The 6,693-nt window shown below is 35.3% G+C and overlaps 1 long non-coding RNA gene across 1 annotated transcript in view; it reads left to right on the plus strand.

Annotated features, from left to right (window-relative positions):
* The window catches only part of LOC148057442 (uncharacterized), a 164,097-nt gene extending 158,053 nt beyond the window's left edge, over nt 1-6,044 (plus strand). The window contains exons 2-4 of the long non-coding RNA XR_015699790.1: nt 2,336-2,416; nt 4,162-4,266; nt 5,646-6,044. This is a non-coding gene — a long non-coding RNA (uncharacterized LOC148057442). The remainder of the gene's footprint in view (nt 1-2,335; nt 2,417-4,161; nt 4,267-5,645) is intronic.
* The last annotated feature ends 649 nt before the right edge of the window (nt 6,045-6,693 follow it).

A 6,693-nucleotide genomic window follows, 5' to 3' on the forward strand; every position in this document is an offset into this window, starting at 1 on the left:
TTTGGGATAGTTCAAAATTATGTTTGAAGAGAGATAAATAAAAACACAGTTCACATGTCCAGGGAACAGAATATGACTCTCACTTGAGAATTGTTTATATTGAAGCCGACTGCCTCTTTGGAAAAAAGTACTGTCTCTTCTGTTGCAGAAAAAAGTGACAAAGAAGTAGGAAGATATGAATGTTTATAATTTAAAAGAGATTTCTTTAGGGTCTGCCTATGGTTCAAATATATACCTGCTAGAGCACTATTTTTTGCTTGCCATTCTTTCTATGAGATTTATGTGAATCTTTTCTACGGCATGCTTCAATGGTTGCACCTTTGGCAGACCCATGCAGATGAGAGCTGTCAGTAAGAAGGAATGTATAATTACAAAAGTACTCTTAAATGTTTTTCAGACATGGAAGCTGGATATGATTGAAAAAGTTGGTCTTTCTTTGGACCCCTGGTAACTAGTCTTTTTTGCTGTAATGGTATACCTGAGATTTTTCTTCCACAGTTTAGATAAACAGTGAATCTTATCAAGGTACTATTGACAAAACTAACTTCATAGTACATCCTTTAAATATATACAGGGTTCTTGTTTATTTAGAAAGGATTTGGTTTTAGTGCCTTCCTTTTTTTAAGGAAGTGACATAGCATTTTTCTACAACGATTGTTATATCAGTCATTATTCTTAGAGATTCTATTAAAGAATGAAATGTCAGTGTTTGTATTTAAATAGTTAATAATTTGAAGAGTATAAATCTCACAGTCAGTCATTGTCTAGAACTGTTTTAGAGTCAGAATGTTAAATATGCAGTCTGTAACCTTATTTTCAAGATTGGTGCTGTTGCCTTTCAAATACCACACATATTTATTCCAGTACACTTCATCTAAAATCCTCTAACTTCATTTTCCTTCCAGAAGAAAATATTTGAAGTGAGTTAAAAGCTAACTGAGGTAGGTGATTTTTCGGATATAGGATTTGTGAAAACATTCATTTTTTTCTCCCTTCTTCTTCTTACGTCTTGTAGTCTGTGTTTTATATCTCAGGGATACCATCACTATCTTTGACCTCTAGTCAATGAAGGGCCCTTATATTTTCTCAGCATCCATTGCAGGATTCAGAATATAGCTTGGTAAGTTTATTTACTTTATCTAAACACAAGTGTGTAATTAAGGTAAAAGCTAAAATAAAAGCACCTCTAAAAACAATTGGTTTTATTTTCTGTTAAAAAAAAAAAAAAGTTATGTTTAAAGCAGTACTCAGGTTATGCTTTGTCATGGTTTAACCCCAGCTGGCAACTAAGCACCATGCAGCCGCTCGCTCACTCCCCCCTTGGTGGGATGGGGGCGAAAACCGGAAGGGTAAAAGGGAAAAAACTCGTGGGTTGAGATAAGAGCAGTTTAATAATTGAAGTAAAGTAAAAATAGAACAGTTAAATAGGTAAAGCAAAAGCTGTGCACGCAAGCAAAGCAAAACAAGGAATTCATTCACTACTTCCCATGGGCAGGCAGGTGTTCAGCCATCCCCAGGAAAGCAGGGCTCCATCACGCCTACCTAACGGTTACTTGGGAAGACAAATGTCATCACGCCAAATATCCCCCCCCCCCCCACCTTCCTTCTTCCCCCAGTTTATATACTGAGCATGACGTCATATGGTACGGCATAGCCCTTTGGCCAGTCTGGGTCAGCCCCCTCGGCTGTGCTCCCTCCCAGCTTCTTGTGCACCCGGCAGAGCATGGGAAGCTGAAAAGTCCTTGACTGGTGTGAGCACTACTTAGCACCTATTTAGCAACAGTGTAGCACTACTTAGCAAGAACCAAAGCATCAGTGTATCATCGACATTGTTCTCATCCTAAACCCAAAACACAACACCATACCGGCTACCAAGAAGAAAATTAACTCTGTCTCAGCTGAAACCAGGACATGCTTAAAGCAGTATTTTTTTCCTTTGTTAACCGTAGTTTAAAACTGATATTTAGTCATGTTAACACAGAGATGTAAGAAGGTTCCTACAGCACAACTGCAGATAATAGAGTGTAATTATATGTTTATGTACCTGATTATAATGTTGTTCATATCAAGCTGCACAGAGGAAAATGACTTGTTACATACCATACCTGTTGAACATGACTGTCTTACTGTATTTGTTAGTGAGAAATACAATGGTACTGGTTAACTTTGCATATGTAAGAACTATGTTGAAAAAGCAGGATAATGTATTGTTACAATAAACACCAAAGGAAAAAGTAAAGCTGTCTCCTCTAATTAATAAGCTGGAATTTTTCTGCAATGATTTGCATATCCTGGTGAAATAATTCATTGGCTCAGTGTTTATTTCTTTTTACAGAAAAGAGTTGACATTGTAGCATGGCTACATGCAGCTGTCATGGCTGAAGGAAGGGCAGTCTTCTGTTAGGAATATAGCACAGTAAGTATATGATATGTAAGTAAGTAATTAAGGAATAAGTATATGATAGCTCTGGAAAAGCAGTCAGTCTGAAACGTCTTCTGAATCTTGCTTTGTAATCACAATGACCACCTGTGTGCCCCTACCAAATGCTTGCAGGTAGCCTTGATTGCACAAGTTTTGTCTTTTTTATTCTATCTATACCTTGAAACTAATTTTGTATATGTATGTGAGAATATAGGTTTGAGAGAATCAAGGAATGTAAATATTTGGTATTTAACTGAAGAGGAAACAGCTGCAGGGTCTATTACTCTCAGAGAAATGCCATCAGAAATTACTAAATATTTTCCAAATAACCAGCAAAAATATTATATTAGAATTTGTGTGGTTTCTGAACAAGTAAATATTTGCCAACAGTGACTGTAGTAAACAAACTGCAATATGCAATTAATTTTTGTAAAGATATTAAAATTTTGTCATTAAGAGGATGTTGCAGTGTTATTGCTGGTGGTGTATCTTTCCTGCTACAACTTAGTCAATTCAAGCATCATACATAAGTAATTTGAAAATGAAAAATATTTTTATACATGAACTCTATAAAGAAATTCTCACTGATACTGCAGAACTTTTCATGATCTATTAGACATACTAAAATATTAATATTACGCTAGATAGGGTTATAACTATGACTTTATTAAATAAATATGATCTCTTATTAGAAATTGCTTTCATTTAACCTTGGGGTTGCAGTTTGTTTGTATTTTAGAAAAACAAGGCATGGCATAACAAGTCAGCTAAGAAGTCTATGTCGTTGGAGAACTGCCAAAAAAAAAAAAAATTTAAGGTACCTAGAAAAAAAGGAAAAGGAAAAAACCCCCAACACTGGGATACCTTACAGCAGTATAACATTTAACATTTCCTTTCCACTTAAGAAGTGTCTGAAAATTTTCAACTAACATACCCTTAATCTAGAGAAAACAAACTTAAAAAACTGACAGTTTTCTAATGTTAATTTTCTTAGTAAAAAAGTGAGGCAATATAGAGCCAAATGCCATAAAACATAACACTGATACAAAATATAAAAATCCAAATTATTTTATAAGCTGTTCTCAAGGTGTCCTTATTGATTTGTGCTGAGAACCATTGATAATGTGCTGGAAAATACATTCAATTCCTACCATATACAAAGTATGTCAAAGTTTTACACAGAGCAGCTTACTTAGCTCAGTGCAAAGTTCTGCTTAAAAAAAAGTACCATATGGCTCTCTGCTGCTCAAAGCCTCAGTCTCCACTTCAGTTGTTGAAAGTTGTTATTGTCCAAACAGATCAAGCACAAAGTCACTGAAGAAAATTACCTTAAGGTACATCTAACATATAAGGCAAACTAGCATTTAAAGGGGCAATTCTCTTATGCTTCCCATTTAACATTTTTCTTATGTTTTGGAATTTGAGAATTTGTGGTTAACACACTAAAGAAGTAATTAACTGAGACAGACACTTGAAGTAATTCATATTTTTCTGTTATGATGTCCATGAGCAGATGGGGGTAGAAGAAGGGGGATATCCATTCTCACAGTTTTCTGCCAGACAGAATTCAAGCTACTTTTGTAGACAAGTCAATGTGATGACTCATTGAATCTTAATGCCAGCCCCTAAAGCCCACTCAGACCCATGACAGAACATCCAGCAAAGATTTCACACAGCTTTTCTGTGGTTCAGCTATACTTGAAAGTGTCAGTAACCTTTAATTATTCTTTGTATTGCAGAAACATGTAGGGGTTCTGCTTCAATGCCGAGCCTCCCTGTGACAGCACATAGGAAGCAATAGCACTTGCCTCACAGAGTAAACTTCCAGAGGAAAAAGAGAAAAGGTAGGGGAAATGAAGAATCAGTGTCCTAGTGACAATGGTGCTCAGGTACCACTGCTCAGTTTTGGCAAATACAACCCTTGACTCCCTTGTATCCTAGGCCTTTGCCCTAACACTGAAGTCACATTATTACATCCTGAAATAGTGCAGTATTCCTCATTTTTCTGCTACATAAAATAACTGTTTTTAATATTTCAGTCAATGGAAACCAATAGCTATCAGCAATGTCTATAAATTAATTAGAGACTGTTCAGGTCTGCTAGTCAGAATTGCTTTGAATCACAACTTGTAAGAAATGGCTATCAGGTATGATTTGGCTTCTGATTGCCCCATGTTGTACCAGAAGGCAATGCTGATGTTCAGTGCTTGTAACGTTGAGACAAATATTTTTTAATTTCCTGGTGCAAATGGAAAATGTCTTCTATTAACGTATATTTAGTTTCAGTTGTGTGCTATATTTCTTTGTGTCTTGGAATGCATTCCTGGTTAAAATGTGAAATGGGAAAATCATGGGTTTTAGCAGAGAAATGTTTTACTCATGGTTTTTATATTTCTCTTTTCCGCTTGACTCCATGTTTGTAAACTGAATTTATGAACTTGCATCAAAGTAGGCTGAATTCTCTGATATTTACAGTACCCAGGAAATCCAGCCTCAGCAGTTCAGTCATGAATCTTTCAAATTTTGTATAATTTAGTCATCAGTGTCTCAATTTCTTGATTGATTGTCCAATATTGTATTATATGTTATATTAGGTTATAAATGGGATCTTAGATCACTGTGCACAGAGTATAATATAAGTTCTTCAATTTTGATTACAGTAGTCATAAAATGCTACATAAATCATTTTCTCAAACCCTGCAAATCAAATTATATTTTCCCTTTTGAACTGTAAACAAAAATCTATCACTATAAAAAACTAAATTCTTTTAGTTACACTGGTGTAAACTGGACCGTGTCCAATAACTTTAGGCATAGCAGCATCAGCTTATAACTTTAGCACATCATAGTTTTTAAAGGAAAGGGGAAAAAAAAGAAAAAAAGAGATCAATACAGAGAAAGCAATACCCATACTTGGAGGAAAAAAAAAGATGGTTTTTGGGGGGTAGGACAGAGAGGGTACCAAATTTGGGACCTTGACTTTTTTTTTTTGTTGGGGCATGGGGATACTGCCTTGGAAAAAGCTTCATTGCAAAACTCTACTGTTTAGTCTAACCGATTTTGATAAACTTATTGTTTCACTCGTGAACTCTCATTTTTAGGGGAAATTTGCTGTTGGATCAGCTGAAGAATGAATTTAATGTTTGTTACACCAAGTCAAATTTATTGATTTTCCTAGTTACCACTGAAACAATGTGATTTTACTTCTTGTATTTCTTCTCAGAGCAGAGAGAATGTAGAAATTCAAGTCTCTCTAGGTTTGCAACCTTCTCATGTGGACCAACAAAGCTTATTTGAAGTATCACATACATACATCACCAAGCATCACCTGTGTCAAAGACCTTGCTAAAGTCAAAGTAAAGAATGGCCACTGCTTTCCTTTCATCCATGAAGTTAGTCGGCCCATCAGAGAAGGGAATCACACTTGCCAAGGGCAGTTTGCCCTTAATAGATCCACACTGACTATTCTCAATCAACTTCTTGTCCTGCTTATCCTTGTTTGGGCGCAACTCTCGTAAGAACTTACCATTTTTAAAAAAAAACCAATATATTTTATAACTACCTTAATAACCATTCTGTTACAAAATGTTGCAAACTGATGATATTATTGTTGGTTATTGTTGATGCAATGAATCTCTCTGCCAAGGATCTCTTAATAGAGTAATCTAAAACTCAGAGACTTTGCATGTATGATACTTGTACTTTGTCAATAAAAGACAGATGTGCAAAATCTATTGTAAATTTTATGCTCACATGTGTTTCCTTTTACTTCATCATCTCACAATGATTTTACAGTTTTAAGTGGATTTAAGCAGCATACATAATTCACAAAGTAAATGAGGTGAATAGTCAGTATGCAAGTAAGATTTAGAAAATGGCTACAAGTAAAGTTCAAGCGTATGAACTGAGATTGTACGTGTAGAATACTAGTATTTTGCTTGTTTCAGCAAATCTTACATAGAGCAGTAATTGAATTCCTGTTTCTGTCAGTGGGCCTGATTCTACATTCATTAGTGACATTTAATACCCTACTTTGTATGTAGCCTCTTGTGAAATTAAATCTGTATAATTATTCACTGTGAGTAAAGGTAATGAATTTGAGCCCAGTGGGATTCTCTCAAGAGACAACCTATAATTTGTTGATGTATTGACACTGGTATTGCTTGCTTGCTTGCTTCCATCTGCATCTCAATTCAACAGAAACTTCGTTTATGAAGCTTTTACATGTTTCACTCTGCTAAATTTGTGAAAATCAGAATCAAAACATGGCT

The sequence above is a fragment of the Nipponia nippon genome, unplaced genomic scaffold (assembly GCF_047370975.1).
Source record: "Nipponia nippon isolate SJK-2023a ecotype South Korea unplaced genomic scaffold, ASM4737097v1 scaffold_1, whole genome shotgun sequence".
Lineage (NCBI taxonomy): Eukaryota > Metazoa > Chordata > Aves > Pelecaniformes > Threskiornithidae > Nipponia > Nipponia nippon.